This window comes from Ceratotherium simum, chromosome 14 (assembly GCF_057802395.1).
Source record: "Ceratotherium simum simum isolate JZ-2026a chromosome 14, ASM5780239v1, whole genome shotgun sequence".
Classification (NCBI taxonomy): Eukaryota; Metazoa; Chordata; class Mammalia; order Perissodactyla; family Rhinocerotidae; genus Ceratotherium; species Ceratotherium simum.
The window spans coordinates 39,766,007-39,786,719 of NC_141913.1; the positions used below are offsets into that span (position 1 = coordinate 39,766,007).

General features: G+C 41.1%; 1 protein-coding gene across 2 annotated transcripts in view; it reads left to right on the plus strand.

Moving 5' to 3' along the window:
- The first annotated feature begins 14,249 nt into the window (after window positions 1-14,249).
- Window positions 14,250-20,713, plus strand: part of SMAD4 (SMAD family member 4) — a 61,078-nt gene continuing 54,614 nt past the window's right edge. For both annotated transcript variants that reach the window (XM_087439247.1, XM_087439248.1), the window contains exon 1: window positions 14,250-14,397. The gene's annotated coding sequence lies outside the window, so the exon portion shown is untranslated. The remainder of the gene's footprint in view (window positions 14,398-20,713) is intronic.

A 20,713-nucleotide genomic window follows, 5' to 3' on the forward strand; every position in this document is an offset into this window, starting at 1 on the left:
GCCTACCACATACTTCCAATTCAAATTCAGGACTACATAACCTCATCTATCTTACATCTATATCTATCCATCTATATCTCCTTTCTGCCATGTCAAAAGTCTCAGTTTTCAATAACACCAATATAACTACTCATTTGCTTTATCTTGCAATACACACTAATGGTCTCATAATAATAATACTACTAAAACTCCGCCATCAATATGATTATCAAAAATAGTTTTTAAGATTTTATATATGTGTGTGTTGCAGTTCCTTTGTACTTCGGGTATGTCCCTCTAGGGGTGTAGAGTCAAATTATTTGTTTTAAAGTCACTTAGAATAGCTCCTCCCTCTGTGCTACCAACTTGACAGAGTTAGGTTCATTTGTTTTAATTTTTTTTCATTTTTTAGCAATCGCTTTTTAATTTAGATGTAATTCTTTTTTTTCTTTTTGTGAGGAGGACTAGCCCTGAGCTAACATCCGATGCCAATCTTCCCCTTTTGTATTTTCTTGAAGAATATTGGCCCTGAGCTAATATCCGTGCCCATCTTCCTCTACTTTATATGGGATGCCGCCACAGCATGGCTTAACAAGCGGTGCGTCAGTGCATTCCTGGGATCTGAACCTGCGAACCCTGGGCTGCCGAAGCGGAGTGCACACACTTAACCACTTGTGCTACCAGGCCAGCCCCTAGATTTAATTTTTAAAGTAAATTTTATTTCATAATTATGTTAAATATTTACATAGTTTATAGTAAATCCACAGAACAAGGTATATTTGAGAATTCTAGCTTCTCTATCCTTGTCTCTTTCCTCCTCATTAGTAGCTTTTAAAACTTTTTATGATTTAATCTCCCATTGTTTTTTAGTATAAGCAAATATGTATGTATGTTTATATCTGATGGGGTGGGAGGATCTCATGATTTCAAATTTTTAATGGTTATTTTTCTATTCAAAATTTCTGTTTCTCCTTGTATCATTAGGTATTTTAAAGTTTTTCAGCTCTATATCCCTTTCATCTAGATTTTCAAATTTATTAGCATGTAATAGTTCATAATCTTTTTAAAAATTCCTATTTTGTCTGTGAATTACTTCCTCCTTTTTATTTTGTGTTCTGTTTACTTGTGTATCTTCCTACTTTTCCTTGATCTGTCTTATGACAGGATAGTCAATTTCAGTAGTCTTTTCAACAAATCATCTTTTGATTTTGTTATTCATATTTATTGCTTTTCTCCTCTCTCCTCCAACACCTCATATCATTGATTTTTGCCCTTATCTTTATTATTTCCTTCCTGCTTACTTCTTTGGGATTTTTGCACTGAACTCTTAGCTCATTTGGTTTCAGTATTTCTTGTTTGTTAAATAAATATATGTAACACTATAAATCCCCTTTTAAGTACTACCTTACATACACTTTGACACATGGTGCTTTCATTGTATTTTGTAATTTCCCTTATAATTTCTTTAGTATATTAAATACTATTAAAGTATTTTTTACATTCTCAGATTTTTAGGAATTTTAAGCCATGTTTTTGTTATTAATTTATAAATTTATTGCACTATGGTCAAAGAATATGGACTGTATGATGTTGATTCTTTGGAATTTATTGAGGTACATGACTAGTATATGACTGATCTTTGTGATTATTCCATATATTCTTGAAAAGAATGTATATTCTTTATTTGTTGGGTATAAAGGTATTAGACTGAGATTACTAACTGAGTCATTCAAATATATTTTATCTTCACCTTTTAAAAAAAACTGTTTGATCTATCAGTTTCCAAGGTAATATATTAACACCTCCAATTACAGTAGTTGATTCTTCTATCAGTTGTTGCTTTATATATTTTGAGGCTATATTGTTAGGTGCATATAGTTTATAATCTTTACAGCTTCTTGATCTACACTGCATATAAAATCCTCTTTGTCCTTTATGATGTTTTTCACCTTAAGTTTTATTTTGAGTGATATTCAAATTGATACTCTGGAGTTCTTTTGGTTCATATTTACCCTATATCTCTTTTTCCATCTCTTAATATTCAAATATTGATTCACTGGGCACTTTCCTAGGCAGTGTTGTACAATAGCACAGCAAGTATCAGGGTGCCCCTGAGTCCAACTTCAGCTCCTAAGGTTGCAGTAGGCAGCCTCAGTTGTCTCTGATCCTGCACTGCACCCTGCTCATTTTCATATTATTTTCCTTTCCTACATCTGTTTGTTTCATTATTATATTCCTATTTTATAGCACAGTACCTGATACCTGGTAGGCACTCAGTAGATATTTGTTCAATGAATGAATGCACTCAGAGAGCATACAGCCTTGTTAGGAAAATAGGATCCCTTTAAGAATAGTTATAATTTATGGAGCACTTACTACACACTAATCTTTTCTACACATATTACCTCTCTGATCTTATCTCCTACATTGTTCCTCTCTCTTACCTGGCCCTAGCTATGTGTGATGATACCTACTCTTACAGATGAAGTAATTAAAGCTGAGAAGGGTTCAGTAACTTGCTCAGGAGCACACAGTGATGAAGCCAGGATTTGAACACTTGTCCATCTGACTCCAAAGCCCATCCATAATCTCCACCTCTATGCTACTGTTTCCTAATGAAGTCAGATGTAAACACACAACACAGTAGGAAATCAAGTGCCAGTGGGGTGGCTTGTGGTTTTCTGGATGAGATCAGTTGGGATGGAGTCAGTGGTAGGAGGAGAGGTGGGCCTCATGGATGAGTGAGATTTGGAAAGGTGGAGGAGGGAGGAAGGGCAAACCTCCAGCCTGGGCCTGTGATTGTCCACCATGGCCTTTTCCTTGGCTGAAGAATCAGTTCCAATTTGCAAGAAGCAGTAAGGATGGAGGGAAGGCTGTAGGGGAGAATTTGTAAGCCTGCATTCCTGGGCCTTGGGGTCAAACCCTCCAACAAAGAACCCCTTCCAAGGAGGCTTTGTGGACTGTGGTTAGGACCAGAGTCAGGACTTGCATTCTAACTAACTGGTGTAGCCACAGGCAAGTTCAGACCAACTTCACAGCTCCCCTGCATTGCCAATTATCTGTGTGCTGCGGAGGGCAGATGGGGCATCCAGGCTAGAGGGGCTTCTGAGCCAGGGCATCTTTCTTAGAGAGGATGGGTGGGTATTATTGTTGAACCAGGTAGGAGGTGACCCAGGAACCAGCCTCCCTGAAAAAGAGGAGGGAGGGCAACAGCTGCTACTACCTTTGGCCTCTGGGGCCTGTGGCCCTGAGGGTGCTGAGTTCTCATTTCCTTGATGAGTAAAAATGCGTGGGTGGATGCTTGGGTCCCGAGCGATGGGGGAGGCTCACTCAGCCCCAGCATGGGCTGTGGTCCCAGCGTGTGTTAGGAGCAGACCCTGGATCCTGCAGTGCTTCGCCACCGGGGTTACCAAGTTACCGTGCAGAGCAGGCTCCAGTAGAGTTAGAAGCGGGGAGGGCGAGGGGGGCAGGAAGTGCGGGGACAGTTAAAAGGCAGCAGCTGGATGCAGCTTGTCAGAAGTGCCAGGGAAGTGAAAGTCAGCCAGGCAAAGGAAAGGGGAATAAGCAAAAGCAGAGGCGGCAGTAGACATTGGGAGAAAGGGAAAGAAAAATCTCAGAGTGGTAAGTGTTCTGGGGGCTTGAGAGGTGAGGGTTCTGCTGGCCACCTTTTCTTGAAGGATGGGGACTGAAAGGCTGCATCTTGGAGCCAGTTATCCTTATCATTCACACAGCTGCTCCCTGAGGAGGAGATGGAAGGTATGTGTGGCTCAAGTGCTCACAGGATCCTCCTTCTTCAAATACCTCATTTCCACCTCCAAGAGGTGGCACTTGATTATCTTTGAATCTTTAAAAAAAATAGCAAACTTGGACCAAATTAATCTTGGTCCAAGGTAAAGTTAATTATTTTCCTCGAGGTTGTCTCGCAAGAAAAATGCTTTAAAAATAAGAAAAGATTTTGGTGATGTTAAAGTAAGATATTTTCTCCGTCAGAGTTGAAAGCGAAAAACCTTTCACACAAATGTTCATTATAAGATTCTATCACTAAAATAGTGCCACAACACAAATGCCAACTCCATCTTTCTTGTTTTTGCTTTTGATAAAATCGTCTTTTTGGAGCACTCCCCGCCTGCAATGTTCCCTCTTGTGCCTGCGACACTGAGTGAGACTCTTGGATGCCAAGTTCACCTGTTGGACTAAAAACTATCTAGATTTAAGACTGATTTGGAGTCTCCTAGGGAAAGGGAAAGACTGGATAAATTATAACTGTTTCAGTTCATGTTCATCACCATTCAATTCCTCACTCTAAAGTATGGCACCCAGTAGGCTCATTCTGCATATTTATTGAATGAAAGGATGTTTAGAAAAAGAAAGCTGAACTTACCATTGAAAAGCATGTGAAGTGTGTAGAATCACAAGGGTGGATGATCTCCTAAATTATTTAGTGTTCCTTTCCATTATTCCCCTCCCCAATAAATTTTGCACATTAGGCCCTAGAGGTCTGGGCCCTAGAGTCTAGGGTCTTGCCTCTGGAACTCTGGTCCAGGGATAAGGACTATCAGCCTCATCGGGGAGCTTGTTAGAAATGTAGACTTTCCAGTCCCATCTCAGATCCACTGAATCAGACTCTGCATTTTAACAAGATCCCCAAGTGATCTGTGTGCATGTTACAGTTGGAGAAACACTGCTGTAGGGCACCTGGGCCCCCTCCTTCCTGAGGCACCTGGTCAGGAGACCCTCCTAGGCCCTGGGTTCAGGTTATAGCTATTTGGGTCACAGGGCAGCTCCACACCGCACACTGCATAGAGGGCTGGAGGCTGCAGCGGGTTCAAATTCCAACTCTGCTGCTAAAGGAACTTCATCACACGGGCAAGTGACTTAAAAATTAAAAAAAAGAAAAATTCAATCTTTTTTTTTTTTAATTAATTAATTTTTTTGTGAGGAAGATCAGCCCTGAGCTAACATGCATGCCAATCCTCCTCTTTTTGCTGAGGAAGACCGGCTCTGAGCTAACATCTATTGCCAATCCTCCTCCTTTTTTTTTTTCCCCAAAGCCCTAGTAGATAGTTGTATGTCATAGTTGCACATCCTTCTAGTTGCTGTATGTGGGACATGGCCTCAGCATGGCCGGAGAAGCAGTGCGTCGGTGCGCGCCCGGGGTTCCGAACCCGGGCTGCCAGCAGTGGAGCCCGTGCACCCAACCCCTAAGCCACGGGGACGGCCCGAAAAATTCAATCTTACAGAAAACTTGCAAGAATAGTACAAAGAACCTCTGTATACCCTTTATCCATATTCACCTATTATTAACATTTTGCCACATAAACATTTTCTTTCTCTACCTATATATTATTATTATTTCTGAACTATTGGAGGGCTAGTTGCAGACAGTGGTATGCCTCTCCCCTTAATACTTCAGTGTGTACTTCCTAAGAACAAGGACATTCTCTTACATCACCACAATACCAGGGCCAGCTTCAGGGGGAGGCAAGCAAGGCCTGACAGTAAGTGGCCTGGAGAGAACTTTCTTAAATTTTGCACCCTAGGAGCCTTGCTTGCCACACCCTTGTCCTGGCCCTGCACACTACAGCTATCAAAATCAGGAAATCTAATACTGATTCACTACTATTATCTAATCTATAATCCATATTCCAATATTGTCAATTGTTCCAATAATGTCCTTTATAGGAATTTCTTTTTCCATACCCAATTCAGGATCATGCATAGCATTTAATTGTCATATCTATTTAGTCTCCTTCAACTGGAATAGTTCTTCAGTCTTTCTTTGTCTTTCATTGGCATTTCTGAAAAACATAGACCAGTCATTTTATAGAACATCTCTCAAAAGGGCGATAAGTTATTTTTAATCTCTTGATGGTTCAGTTTCACCTCCTGTAGATTGAGAATAGTTCCTGCTTCATGTTGTATCAAATAAGTTAAGACATATAGCAGGTTTGACATATGGCAAGTGTAGGTGGATTAAACAAGTAGCTAACACTAATTAGGCACTGGCCAGTACCATGCTAAGTGCTTACATGCATGATCTCATTTAGTCCTCCCTACAGCTCTGTGACATAGGCTCTGTTCTTACCCCACTTCACAGATGAAGAAACTGAGACTTAGAATAATTTGTCCATGGCCTCATAGCTAGTAAGGAGTGAAATGGGGACCTGACCTGAACCAAGTTGGTCTGCCTCCAAAGACTATTCCCTTAGTAACCATGCCAGTGATGCTTACCTAAAATGTAAATTTTTAAGATAAAATTTACATAACATAAAATTCACCATTTTATTGTTCCCTCAGCTTTATTGAAGTATAATTGACATATAACATTGTGTAAGTTAAAGGTGTACAATGTGATAATTTGCTATATGTATATATTGTGAGATGATTATCATAATAAGGTTGGTTAACACACCCATATAATTACAATTTTTTTGTGGTGAGAACATTTAAGATCTACTCTCTTAGCAACTTTCAAGTATATAATACAGTTTTGTTAACTATAGTCACTATGCTGTATATTAGATTCCCAGAACTTATTCATATTATAACTGAAGGTTTCTATCCTTTGACCAACATCTCCCCATCTCCCCCACACCCCACCCCTGGAAACCACACTTCTGCTCTCTGTTTCTATGAGTTTTAACCATGTACAATTTAGTGCCTTTTAGTATAGTCACAGTGTTGTACAACCATCTAATTCCAGAACATTTCCATCACCCCAAAGAGAAACCCCATACCTCCCACTTCCCTTCTCTCCTATCCCCTGACAACCACTAATCTACTAATCCACTTCCTGTTTCTGCGGATTTGCATATACACACAATAGAACTCTACTGAACAATAAAAAGAAACTAACGACTGATACACACAATAACATTTTGGATCTCAAAAATATCATACTGAGTGAAAGAATCCAGATACAAAAACCACATACTGTAAAATTCCACTTAAATGAAATTCTAGAAAAACCAAAACCTTAGCAACAAGAAACATGTCAGTGGTTGCCTGGGGCCAGGAGTATGCGGGTGGGGTCTGACTGCAAAGGAGCACAAGGGAACTTTTTGAAGTGATGGAAGTGTTCTAAAACTTCATGGTGGCTGCACGACATATACATTTACCCAAATTCATCAGACTCCTTACTTAAAAAGGTTTATAATATATAAATTATACCTCAATAAGACTGTAAAATAAAACCTCCAAAACCCAAACATATCTGGACCCCAATGGAGATTAATTCATTAGTATGTCTTCCTTCATAGTCTGGCCCCAAGTCTATCTTTCCAGCCTCATCTCCTGCCTCTGTCCTCCATGCATTCATTCAACATACATTCTCTGACACTTGCTGTGTGCAAGGCCCAGTGTTAGGCACTCAGACAAAGTGAGGAAAGAGAATCTCTGTCCTCAGGGTACTCACAGTCTAGTCTGGGAGCAGAAAGAAAGGGCACCCAACCCTGACAAACATCAGAGACCCTAGAGGATTGCTGAGTCTTAAAGGAGACAAATAAGAATATATGTTCCAGTCACTTTGAATTTCAAGTTCGAATTAAGTGTCAATTTAATTTTTTGAATAGGTAATATATTTACATGGTTCAAAAATTAAACAAATTATACAGTGAAAAATTTCCTCCCACCTATCCCCCATCTGCCCAGTTTCCACTCTACCCCATACGACCCTAGTTGTTATAAACATATATTATTTTTCCTTCTTTTAAAAAGAAAGTATAGCATAATGTACACATTGTTCTGGACCTTGCTTTGTCATTTGGCAGTAAACCTTTGATATATCTCTACATAGGTACAGCGAAAATTTTCACTCTATTTTACAGTTATATAATGTTCCCTTGTATGGATGTGGAATAATTTATGTAGCCAATCTCCTTTTGGTAAACATCTGAGTTATTTCCAATAGTCTGTAATGGCAAACAATGCTGTACTGCGTAACCTCTTATAAGTGGTGTTTTATGTTTTGTTTTGTATATGGCAAGTATATCTATGGCTACATATTGAATTTTTTTAAACCACTACACAAACACACTAACCACTTTCTTAGCTCTAGACTGTTTTGTCTGCCTTGAAAGTCCCCACTCAATCTTACTGGCAAACTCCTACTTTACCTCAAGTTCCAGCTCAACTGCCACTTGCTTGTAAAGCCTTCTGAATTCTCTCAGGCAAGATTAGGTTGCTCCTTCTCTTTTCTCTCACAGTATTCCATTCCTACATCATCAGAATTGTCTATTAACACTTCACTCTTCCCCCACTAGACTGGGAGCTACTCAACGGCATGTGCTATAGTGGGTTATGTCTCCGAATCACTTAGTACTTGGTACCTGGTAGGTATTGAATGAAGTGTTCATTGCATGACTGGTTAGGGCTGACAAAGGGGTGCTGGACTGCTCCTGTCCCTCACTTTCCGCTGCCTCCCAGCCTCTGTTAATACTTAGAGGACTGCTGCTAGACAAAGGTGGGCTGTGATTTCCCTTCCCCTCCCACCTAATTCCTTCCTTCCTGCCTCCACCCCTTTCCCCCCTTGGGATTCTGTCCACAGCTGCCCTTGTGGTCCTCGCTGGATCTGGCATGGACAGCAGCTATTATAGCTTTTTAGAAAATAAATAAATAAATAAAATGGAGCCTTGGCGCCACCCATCTTCTCCCTTCCTCATCAAATCTTTGGCCTCCTCTAAAGCTACAAGAACAAATCACTTGATAGTCAAATGCACATCAGTCACCCTCGAACATAACTTCCTCCACTTTAAGCCAAAGAAGATGACAGAGTTTACTATGGTGCCTTAAGGAATGTTTTCAGGTTAATCAATGTTAAGTGATTTTCAAAGGCAACTTGGATTACTTTTAAGAATATTGGGTTAAGTCTAAAATGTCTTGATGCTAACCTGTGCCTGGAGCTGTCAATTGCTAGGTCATTTCCATGTTAACATATTACTCTATTCCTTCCTAGGTGGGCAGTGCTGGAGGTGACAGCTCTCTGTCTCCACCTCTGGGATGAAGAGGTTAAAGCTCTGCATTCTCCTCACCCATGGGAAGCTCCGCTTCACAGGAGGTAGAGCCATCAACGAAAGTAAAAGGGAAAGAAAGCTTTCAAAGCCTTTGCCTGCTAAGGTCAGAGATGGTTGTGAGAATTGAGATGTTTCTCCTGGAGAAGTCTCAGGAAAAGTGGTAGCTTAGCTCCACTGAAGTGCTCTGGGACTGTGGTCTTTAACACTTCTTGCTTGCTTACCTCCTAAAGAAATTTTAGAAACTATGTTTCTTCTTGTACTTTTAAAGGTCAGATCTAAAATGTTTCATCTTAAATTTAAATAATGACAAAGTTTGTTATTTCTGGCATATTATAAGTATTGGCATTTTAAAATAAGATTGTTACATCATTCTTTAAGTGTATCCAAGGGAATGTAAATATCATAATGCATCTACCATCCATTTAAAAGATACATGAACAAGCTTTTCTTTAAAAGAAATTTTTCATCACTCTTTTTCTACTTATCTTGTATTTCCTTTCAACTTGCCCCCGGAACATTTTAATGGAAGATTTTAGACTGGAAAGTCTTTTATCAATCAGCCTATCATATTTCCCTACAAAAAATTTTTAAAAAATCTTTTGACTGAGTTTCTAAGTTTAAAAAACTCATCTTGATTTTATCATCGATACAATTTTGAATACCTCATTGATCTAAACAACATAAGATATTACAAATTTTGATAAACTATTAAAATTAAAGTGTAGAATATTTTTGCCAGAATGAAATAAGATTAAGAATCAATTCTAGGGGGCCGGCCCCGTGGCTTAGCGGTTAAGTGTGTGCGCTCCACTGCTGGCGGCCCGGGTTCGGATCCCGGGCGCGCATCGACGCACCGCTTCTCTGGCCATGCTGAGGCCGTGTCCCACATACAGCAACTAGAGGGATGTGCAGCTATGATATACAACTATCTACTGGGGCTTTGGGGGGGGAAAAAAATAAATAATAATAAAAAAAAAGAGACCGTGGGAGACCCTCTCAGCTGAAGACCTAAAATATGCCAAAGATATAACATTGTGTGTGTTGTTATGATTCTATTACATATGTATGTAGTCTTACATACACATCATATTTGGAGTGTTTTTGAACTTTATATAAATTGTATCAGATGGTATGTATTCTGCTGCTGCAGAATGGGAGGAGAACTAGAGACAAAAAGTATAGAAAACTCGTTTGGAAGTTTTGTTGCAAATGAAGCAGAGAAATGGGGCAGTGGCTGACAGTGGAAGTGGGTCAAAAAGAAGATTTTGTAGGATTGGAGAAATAATAGCTGCTTATAAGCTTATGGGAATCACCCAGTAGAGAGGGAAACATTGATAATATAGAAGAGGGGAGATAATTGCTGGAGTGATGCTGATGATCTTGATTAGGCAAGATGAGATTGGGATCTATTGCCTTAGCAGAGGGACTGGCTTTAGCTAGGAGCATGGAAAATTCAACTATGTAACGGAGGGGAAGGTGAAGAAGAGGATTCTGTGGAAGTTTTTGTCTCATTGCTTCAATTTTCTCAATGAAATAGAAAGCAAGGTTATTAACTGAAAATGAGGATGAGAGGGAAGGACGTGTAGGTTAGAAGACAGAGAAGGTATGAAATCCAGAAGAATGGAGGAGGGAAGTAGGATTCCTGGGCAGCACTAAGGGCTCACTTGAGGTTCACAGTGATAAAATTAAAGTGAAACTAGTCAGTGTAATTGTGTTTTTCTCTAGCCACATTCAGTGCAGCGGTACTGGCGTGGAGTAGGTGGAGAGCTGGCTTGAATCAGAATTGTGGTTTTGTCCAGCAAGCACAACAAAGAGGGAGGGGAGTAAGCAGACTGAGGGTATGTGCAAGAGAATGATTGTAATGATTGGCCAGGGGTTTAAGCTGAGTTAAGGATGGGAGAGAGCGGATACGTAGGTTGAAGAATTGCTGGAGTCAGAGTACTACAGGAAATATGGAAATATGAGGTGGTGTTCACCATGTGAGATGTTTGACATTGTGATTATAATGAAGTTGCCAAGTTTGATAAGGCTCCTGTAATTATGCCCATGAGAGTGAGTGGCTGAGTTAGGGTAGGACAAGATCTTTGGAGGAGAAGTCAAGGAACTGAGAGGTCAGGGTATTGGGAAGATCATCTAAGTATATATTATAAGCACCTAGAATTAAGAAAGAAGTGGTATTGGAGTGACTGATAGGAGCAAACAGTGAAAAAATGAAGGGGAATGAGAGCAACGATGAGGATTACTGGATAACAAGATTTGAAGCTGCAGGTTAGGGGCCGGCCTGGTGGCATAGTGGTTAAGTTCATGTGCTCCGCTTTGGTGGCTCGGGGATCGCAGGTTCGGGTCCTGGGCACGAACTACACACTGCTCATCAAGCCATGCTGTGGCGGCATCCCACATACAAAATAGAGGAAGATGGGCACAGATGTTAGCTCAGAGCCAGTCTTCCTCACACACACACACACACAAAGCTGCAGGTTAAAAGGAAGGGGAAAGGAGGATGGTCTGGAAGCAATGTCAAGGAGCAAGGAGGACACCTACCCCACCTCCAGGCACAGTTGAAGAGGCTTATGGTTGAAAACATAGCTGCCACTACTTGAAAGGGGGAAAGGGAAGCAGTGTCCCGGGGAAAGTCACGTTTTCCTTAAGCAAGAAGGTGAAGGGAAACTGAAGAGAAATTCTGAGGGAGTTGAGTTTAAAGGGATTTTCATTTGCATAAATAAATACATGGTGTGGTGGACACACTCTAATGTAGCTCCATATTATTCCTGCCTCCTGGTGTTCATACCCTTGTGTGGTGTCCTTCCTTTGAGCGGGGGTGGGACTTGTGATTTGCTTCTGGCCAAGAGTATGGCAAAGGTGACAGGATGTATGTGATTACATGTACGTGCTTATGTTACATAAGATTGTAACCAGGGTCTTGCACTGAGGCTCTCCCCCTTGCTGGCTTTGAAGAAGCAAGCTGCCATATTGTAAGCTTCCCTATGGAGAGGGCCACATGTCAACGAACTGAGGGGGACTCCAGCCAACAGACAGCAAGGGATTAGGGCCCTCAGTCCTGCAGTCTGCAGGGAACTGAATGCTGCCAACAACCACGTGAGCTTGGAAGTGGATCCTTTCCCAGTCAAGTTTCACTCTGTGATCTTGCAGAGGACCCAGCTAAGCCATGCCTAGACTCCTGACCCATAGAAACTGTGAGCCAATAAATGTGTGTTGTTTTAAGCTGTTAAATTTGTGGTAATATTGTTATATACAACAGATTAATACAGATGGGAATGGAAGAAGTTTAGTTATAGCAGTGTTACTTAATTCTTATAACTCCTTCTGGGGTATATGGCCTAAGAATCACATGTTGATCTATTATCAAATCACCTGGTTAGATCTTCTTTCAATTTTTTTTTTTATAATTTTATTTATTTTTCCCCCAAAGCCCCAGTAGATAGTTGTATGTCATAGCTACACATCCTTCTAGTTGCTGTATGTGGGACACGGCCTCAGCATGGCCGGACAAGCGGTGCCTCAGTGCACGCCCGGGGTTCTGAACCCGGGCTGCCAGTAGCAGAGCGCGCGCACTTAACTGCTAAGCCACGGGGCTGGCCCTCAATTTTGTTGATAGCAAAGAACTGGAAACCAGCTGACTTGCAAAAGAACTTATAACTCATTCATTTGGGTCATTCACTTTCTCAGCACAGACACCAATTTTTGAATTGTCCCTTTGAATTGCCGTGGAGGTTTTTACATCTTGGGTCGATACACCTTAGTAATGGGTGTGAGTGTTGACTTTTTTTTGTAAGGTGGGAGAAGGACAGTTTTGAAAGACAATGCTGTGTCCTCAGGTGCTTTCCCAAGCTGAGCAATTTTAGAAAATAGTACATATAGTGGTGGAAGATCTGGAAATGAATTCCCTTAAAACTAGTTTTGGAAAGTCTTCATGAACCCCAGGGGTAAGGGAACATAAGTGAATATGATAGTTTTAGAGGCTTTCTGGTAGAAGGGGGAAGAGCCCAGGCTATGATGGTGAGGGCAGCATGGGGCTAGGGGGCGGGGCACTGTGTGTGAAAAGTAGGAGGGGGACTAGAGAGTTTCTGGGCTACAAGACTTAAGAAATGACTTTAGAACTTTCTAATAATTAGTCTTGGTGAGATCTCCAACGAAACTATATCCTGATTGGTGAAAAATAATATATAACTAGTACATGTTTTCTGAAACTTTTTAAATGTAAAAGAAATGCATGCATCTTGTAAAGTTTTCAAAGAAAAGAAGTATAAAGTCAAAAGCACAGTTTATGCCTTTCCTTACCCAACAGGTAACCTAGTTAACAGGTGTGTAGTAGGTCCTCTAAGGTCCCTTCAAGTCTGAGGTTCCGCCTAAATCTCTTCCAACAAGAACCACTCACTTTTCCTAAGATCTGGCCAAGCTCTCAAATGTGTGATTCCTTGACTCTACTGTGCACGTCTTTAACCCAAAAGAGGGAGTCTCTTTAGTGTAGATACTTTTGGATCTAGTGATCCAGGGCTAGTGGAAAGGGAAGGATGGTGCGGTGATCGCCAGTTTCTTCCCAAAGTACACCGCTACAGCACCGTCTCCCCAGGGCTAGCGGTTAAAGTCTAATACTTGTGCCCACGCAGGTCCTCAAAAAACAAGACCCGCCTGATCGCTATTTATAAACACTTACTGGATGCCACTATACGCCGAGCTCTCCCGCGATGCTTGGGCACTTTGCGCTTTTTTGGAGAGGGATGCCAATTTCTCTGATGACCACTCCCTCCAAACAACCCCCCCCCACCCCGCACCATTGCGCGGCAGCGCGCTCAGCCAGGGCCTCAGCCCAGGCTAGGACTCCGGGCAGCCCGCCGACTGGTGGTGCCCCGCACGCGCCTGCGCAGAGCTATCCACCCGTCACTAGGGGCGGGAGGCGGGGGCAGCCGGGAGAAAGGAAAGCTGCGGGGAAAAAGGGCCAAACCCTGAAATTACCCGGATGTGGTCTCCGCGCGCGCATGCTCAGTGTCCTTTCGACAAGTTGGCAGCAACAACACGGCCCTGGTCGTCGTCGCCGCTGCGGTAACGGAGCGGCTCGGGTGGCGGAGCCCGCGTTCGCGCCCGCCCGCTCTCCTCGGGAGGCCCTTCCCGCCCTCCCCTCGGCTCCGCGGCCGTCCAGGGGGCGGGAGCGGGTGAGGGGAGCCGGGCGCCCCGCGAGAGAGGCCCCCCGCCGCGGGGCGGCCCGGGAGCTCGAGGCGGCCCGGCCCGCGCGGGCAGCGGCGCGGCCCCAAGGAGGGGCGGCCTGGCCCGGACGCCTCGGGGCGGGGGCCGAGGAGCGCTCCGGGCCGCCGGCGGAGCGACGGGCCCGGCGCCCCGCGGACGAGCCGCGGCGGGAGAGCGGACTCCCCTCGCCATCGCCCGAGCCCAGGTAACTCGCCATGTCCCCTCCCCTTCCCCCGGCGGGCCCGCGCACCCCACCCGCGGCTTCCCCGCCCCGGGGCGGGCTCCCGGCGGCGGCGGCGGGGAGCGCGCGGGAGGCCGGCGGGTCCGCCCGGAGAACGAGCGCGGCCGCCTGACGAGCCGGGCCGGCGGGTCGGGCTGGGCCGCGGTGCCTCGCGTCCCGCGGGCTCGGGGTCGGCCCTCGGGCCCCGAACTCCCCTCGCAGTTTGTCGCAGAATCAAGTTGAACTGGGACGGGGACTCCCGCTGCGGCCGCCGCTCCTCTTTGTTGTTCTGGAGTAGTTTCCCCGTCCTCCCGGCCGAGCGCGGCGGGGCGGCTGGAGCGTATTGCCTTAGGTCTAGAGGAAAGTTGTAGATGGTTGGTCTTGATTTCTTTTCTCAGGCAAATTTTTGTTTTCTCTTTGTCCCTTACTTTCTCTTCCTGCTTGTGTCATTCCCGTGTATGTTTCTGGCTTTGATTTGTTTACTTACATTTTGAGTATTGTGGGTGATGGCAGTATGCAGGAAACATTCTTAGCACCTAACTGACCACCCCCCACCCCGCCCCTAATAAAAAAGAGAAGACATAGTTTATCTTATTGCTAGGACTACAAGTACTGAGTGAGATTGGTGTAGGGTGGAGGGCGGTGGCTCCATCACATTCCCCAAACTGCTGTTATGGTTTTTCAAGCTAGATTTTCAAAGAAATGGGTGTGTTTTGCTAACTTGAAAGATTTCTTTGCGGGTATAGAGAGGTTTTAAACAACCCTATTGCAAATTGGTAGCTAGTTTCCCCCTGAAAAGCCAAGTAAAATTTTTTTAAATGAATATATTTCTAATTAATTTATTTTGAGTTTAGTTTTATAATGCCTTTAGCTGTTGCACCATAGTTTTAGGTGAAACTACCAGTTATTTAGGAATAATACATATAAGGTAATGGGGAATCATTTTAATTAGTTTGTATTGACTTTCTGAAGGCATGTAATCTTGGCCAATTTTTGTTGACAAACAACTTGACAAACTTTGACTTTTGCCAGAATTAGCATCCTTTTAGTGTCAGTAGCCATTTGATTATTCGGGTGTTTCAAAAGCAGGTTCAGTACTTTTTGCTGGAAGAAGGCATTTAGTGTTAATAGAAAATACAGAAATGCTTATTTTCATAAAGTAATTAGGTTTAGAACGTTGCATTTGAATAATTTTAATTGCAGATTTCATAAATTGCTTTTACCGTGTTGTACTGAGACTATATTTCAGTTGAAATGTAGCGTGGGAAGTTCTAACGTGTGTAACTTTTTTTTTTTTTCCTGCTAAGGATTTATTTTCTCTTTTGGAAAGTTCTAATATGGTTAGTACATGATATTTCAAGTTGTAAATGATTGATATAATTAACATTTTAAAATCTGATTTCTTATTAATGTTTCTTCTATAACGTCGTCATGATTTTGTTTTTTTAAGTGGGTTTCTTACAGCACAAATGTAATACAGGCAGGCCAAGGATTTAAGATTTGGAGTATCTTTAGGTCTAAAGGTGGTGATGAATTATGTAGGTTTAAGTTGTTGGAATTAAAACTAAAAGCCTTTAAGTTGTTGGAATTAAAACTAAAAGCCTTTCTAGAGAAAATTGATATAACATTTTGTGAGTCTATTAGTAGAAGTGGCTTTTTCTTTGCTTTCCAGGTTTCTGGGTGAGGTTACTTTAAAGAGGTATTGCATCTTAATTTTTTTTGTTTTTGAAGTGGGACTGCCTAAGTAGAAATTTCTCTGTTTAGCTAAGTGCCTTCCTTGTAAAGCTTGAGCTTAGAAAAAAACTGCAATTAGTTTCAGATTTAATGAAAATTTGTGCTGAGAAAGTCACTTAGAAATTTTTCGGAATAAGTTATATGTGGACCATGGACCTTTTCTGATGGCTTTGCTTCTTGAAGCAATTCTGCTTATCCTGGGAAGCAGCAAGTCTTATTTCTAAAAACCAGCGCTTCACTTTCTTAAGCTACATTTTAGGTGAGCTGTTTCTCCATTTGTGTGAATTCTTTTTCTTCATTGCCCTTCAGATTTTTTTTTTCTCTCAAAGAGCAAGTATTAAAAACTAATTTATGCTGCCCAGTCACACTCCAGCTCTCCAGTTTGGAAGCTGTTTTTTCTGATTGAGCCAGTGTTATAATAACATCATTAGACACTATTCTAATTGAGCTGTGAATTGCTGAGGCCTCTACTGGGGCAGTTAACCCTACAGGATCTGTCTCATGCATTACGTATAAAATGCATATTTAGTCTTATCTAAAATTTTGCCTATTCTGGTGAAGCATACTTTATTTTTCTTATGTTTAAACTTTACTTATTTCAGTTCTATTTTATCCCCCTCTAGCTCATGCCTAACTTTTTTTCATTTTTCTTTCAGTGATTTTAGAGTGAATGGTTCTTTAAACATCTTATGTTAGCACCATTTCAGTGCTCATTGTACATGTTTGGATTTCCTTTTTTGTTTTTTTCCTAGAAGATTGTGTAGTTAGAAATTTTTGTTTTGCTTAAGTGATGATTAAAGGTGACTCTGAGGTGTTGCTTAATCATGTATAAAACCAACCTGACTAAAACTATTTTATGGATTTCATTATTTTCTACACTAAATGAATGTTAAAGAAGTTAGATAAGCATAGCACAGAATTTAATACAATTTTGTTAAATTATCAAATTTTGGGCTTTTTGCTCAACAGTTGATGAAGATTCTATTGTTTTCAAAAGAGAAATTCAGTTGACAAATATGTCTAGATATTCATTTGAGCAACTTTCAGTATGATGCTGTTTGCATCATAATATGCCAAAACATACTTGATAGTCAGATTTAGAATTTTTGGATTTTTTTTCTATTCTAAAATGTGTAATTTTGGTGATGGGAAATGTGGCTGAATTCTAGTTTTCTCAGGAACAAGGTATTTTAGGTTGTGTCACCTTGACACTATTACATGGTATGATTGGCATCCAGGAAAATTTGTTTTAATCATGAGAGTAGATTAAAACTAGGGTAGTGCTTACCTATGTAAAACTAAGATAACAGGTGGTCAGAATCTTATAATTTAAGTGTTATTTGCTACTGCAAGTTATATCCTAGGTCAGATAGATAGCTACCAGAGACTGATTGTAAAGAGTGTCTGTTGTTACATCTTAATTTAAAGTTGGTGATAATTGTAAATACCTTTAAGCTCAAGGACTGTGCTTTATTTTCACATTTTAAATGAGAATTTTTTTGCAGTTTGGAAAACTTGTAACTGTGTGAGGTTCGTCTTTTTATTGATTTTTTTTTTACTCTCAAGGTTTGGGGCAGTGGTTCTCAACCTTGGCTGCGCTTTGAAATCTCTTAAGGAGCTGTACAAAGTACTGATGGCTGGATCCCATCCCCTGAAGTTGTGATTCAATTCGTCTGGGGTGCAGCTGGATCGGAGTTCTGAAGTGGTTTAGCTACTGGGATCCTGTAACTGTTGTTTTGAACTGTTTCACTTGTGTCAGCTTTACATTCTTTAATACAGTGTTATACAAATGCACAATGTAATCATCTCACATCTAACGTAATGGCTCCCTTGAAGATTTGCCACATTTGTTTTGCTTCCAAGAATGTTCCTCCATCTGTCTCTCTCTCTCCCTCCCTTTTCTCTCCTCTTTTCTTCTCTTTCCTCATTATTCAACTCATTTGAAGTGTCTGGTAGCAAGTTTTAGGAAGTTGTGTTTCCCATGATGAGAAGTTGGTATATCATCATTCTTCGAAATAGGAAGTTGACCTTCTTTTAAAGTACTCTAAAATGCTTACTTGAGCTCCTTTTAGAGACTAATGACTTTGTTTAGGTGCCAAAATTAGCATCTAAATTCCCAGTGGAATTCAGTCTTTGTAGGGGGTTAATCTGCTTGGAAACCATAAAATTTCTAGCCACCAATTAACTGGTCATTTCACTGGTTCCTGAGAGGCAAGTTGCATTGATTTAGCTTTTGCTGTCAGGGTTAACTTACATATTGTGAGACAGTTGCTCAGCAAGCCCAATTGGTTAGCAGTTCTTTAGAGATTATCTAGGGGGTATGTTCAGTTCTTCATTTACGACCCAAGTACAGTAGTTCCCAAGTGCTGGTCTAAGAGTAGTTGCATCTCCGTCTCTGGAAGAGCTATTTAAAAAAATAAAACAAAATATTTTTTGTCCCCTCCCCATGCGCCATCCCAACACACACACAGATTGAGAATGGGAATGGAGTGGAGGAGGCATGGGAAACTGTCTTATAAAAAAAGTACCTCTTGATTTTAAAGGCTTTGGATATTTTAGTATGCTTATCTTTATTGCTTCATTTGTTTTGATACAGTACGGGCTTTATTGTGCAGTCAGTGGTGCACTGGAGACGGATTTGACTTAAAATCCGTCAAACCCCAATATGCATGTTTAGAATGCAAAGCTTTATGATTTTTTAGAAAAGGACTGCTACTGAATATTTGTCTTTGTAGGAAGGTATGATTTCTGTATCTTAATGTGGATGAATGTATGCAGTTCAGGTCTTTTTTAAGTCAAAATGTATTTCTAAATGTAAAACTGAATTAAGGGTATTCGTCAGTGGTATTCACTAGTGAATTCTAGAGCATTTGATATCAATAGATGGCCATTCAGTAATTGAATCATCTGGTGAAAGGATGACTGAAAGTAGTACTTAATGGGATAAGATAAGCCAGGAATCATTGTACATAAACACACTGGGGGGATCTGTCTTAGATATCTCCTACTAAAACTAGTTAAAGGAAAAATTTTATTTGTATAGATGTTGAAATTAAGCAGCTGGCTAATAGTAAATAAAAATGACATAACTTCTATGTAGTTAGTCTTTTTAATCAGTTGCATGTATTCATGATGGTCTAAGTTTCACTATCTTTTGGTAATTTGTAAGGTGAAGCGCATAGTCTGGATCAGTGCTTTTGTAAAACTCACAGCACCTCAGACTCCTGGAGTGCCTTTTAAAGGTAGGGCCTCACTCTTGATAAATATTTAGTAGGACTGGGCTAACCTGCAGGGGGTTCTGATACAGCCTCTTTCGAAGGAATAAGCTAGATGACTTGATAGCCTCTTTCATTTAAAAGGTGTTATGAAATGTATTTTTCAGTTGTCAGTTATTAAAATTCATCTTAGTTTCCAATCTTTTTAAACAGTATTTCTCAAAGTGTAGTCCACAGACTTCTGGCGGTCCCATGACCTTTTTGTTTTAGAGGGTTCACAAAGTCAAAATTACTTTCATAATAAAACTAAGATGTTATTTGCCCTTTTACTGTGTTGACATTTGTGCTGATGGTGAAGAAGCAGTGGTGGGGAAACTGCTGGCACCTAGCATGAATCACGGCACCAAACTGTATGAATCCCTATTGTGTTCCTCACAGCGGAACTCATGTGTTAAGTGGTTGAAAAAATGCCAGGTTCACTTAAGACTATCCTTGGTGAAGCATTAAGGTTTTAATTTTTAAAATCTGTACCCTGGAGTGCATGTCTTTTTAATATTCAGTGTGATTAAATGGAAGTATGCATAAAGTACTTCTGCACATCACAGTACAAGGTTCATCTCTAGGAAAAGCACTTGTGTGATTGAGCTGCAAGCTAAACTACTTGCTTTTTTAATGGAGCACCATTTTTATTTTTACTTAAAAGGATTACTGGTAAGTAACCATAGTTACTCAGACTTGGGTATTTGACAGCTATTTCCTTGAAAATGAGTGAAGTGAGCCTGCCACTCAAGGAAAATAACGATTTGTTGCCAATGATAAAATCTGAGCTTTCAAGTGAAAATTAGATTTTTGAAAAACTTGTATCTGCCGTCATGGGCTTGCCAGCTTCCCAATACTTAAAAGACTTTTTCTTTTTCTTTTTCTTTTTTTTGTGAGGAAGATTAGCCCTGAGCTAACATCTGTTGCCAATCCTCCTCTTTTTGCTGAGGAAGACTGGCCATTGGCTAACATTCATGCTCATCTTCCTCCACTTTATATGGGGCACCGCTACAGCATGGCTTGACAAGCGGTGCGTCAGTGTGCACCTGCGATCTGAACCTGGGCCGCCGCAGCAGAACACGAGTGCTTAACAGCTACGCCACCGGGCCGGCCCCTTAAAAGACTTGTTTGATGAGATTAGTGGTAATATTAAGGAATGTGATTTTAAAATATATATATATATGTATAGTATAAGGAAATGTGTCAACATTTGGAAGATCTGTATAACTCATTGAACCAATATTTTTCCAAATGACCAATGCATGATGTTACCAAAATCATGCATGGATAGGAGATCCATTCAAAGTACAATA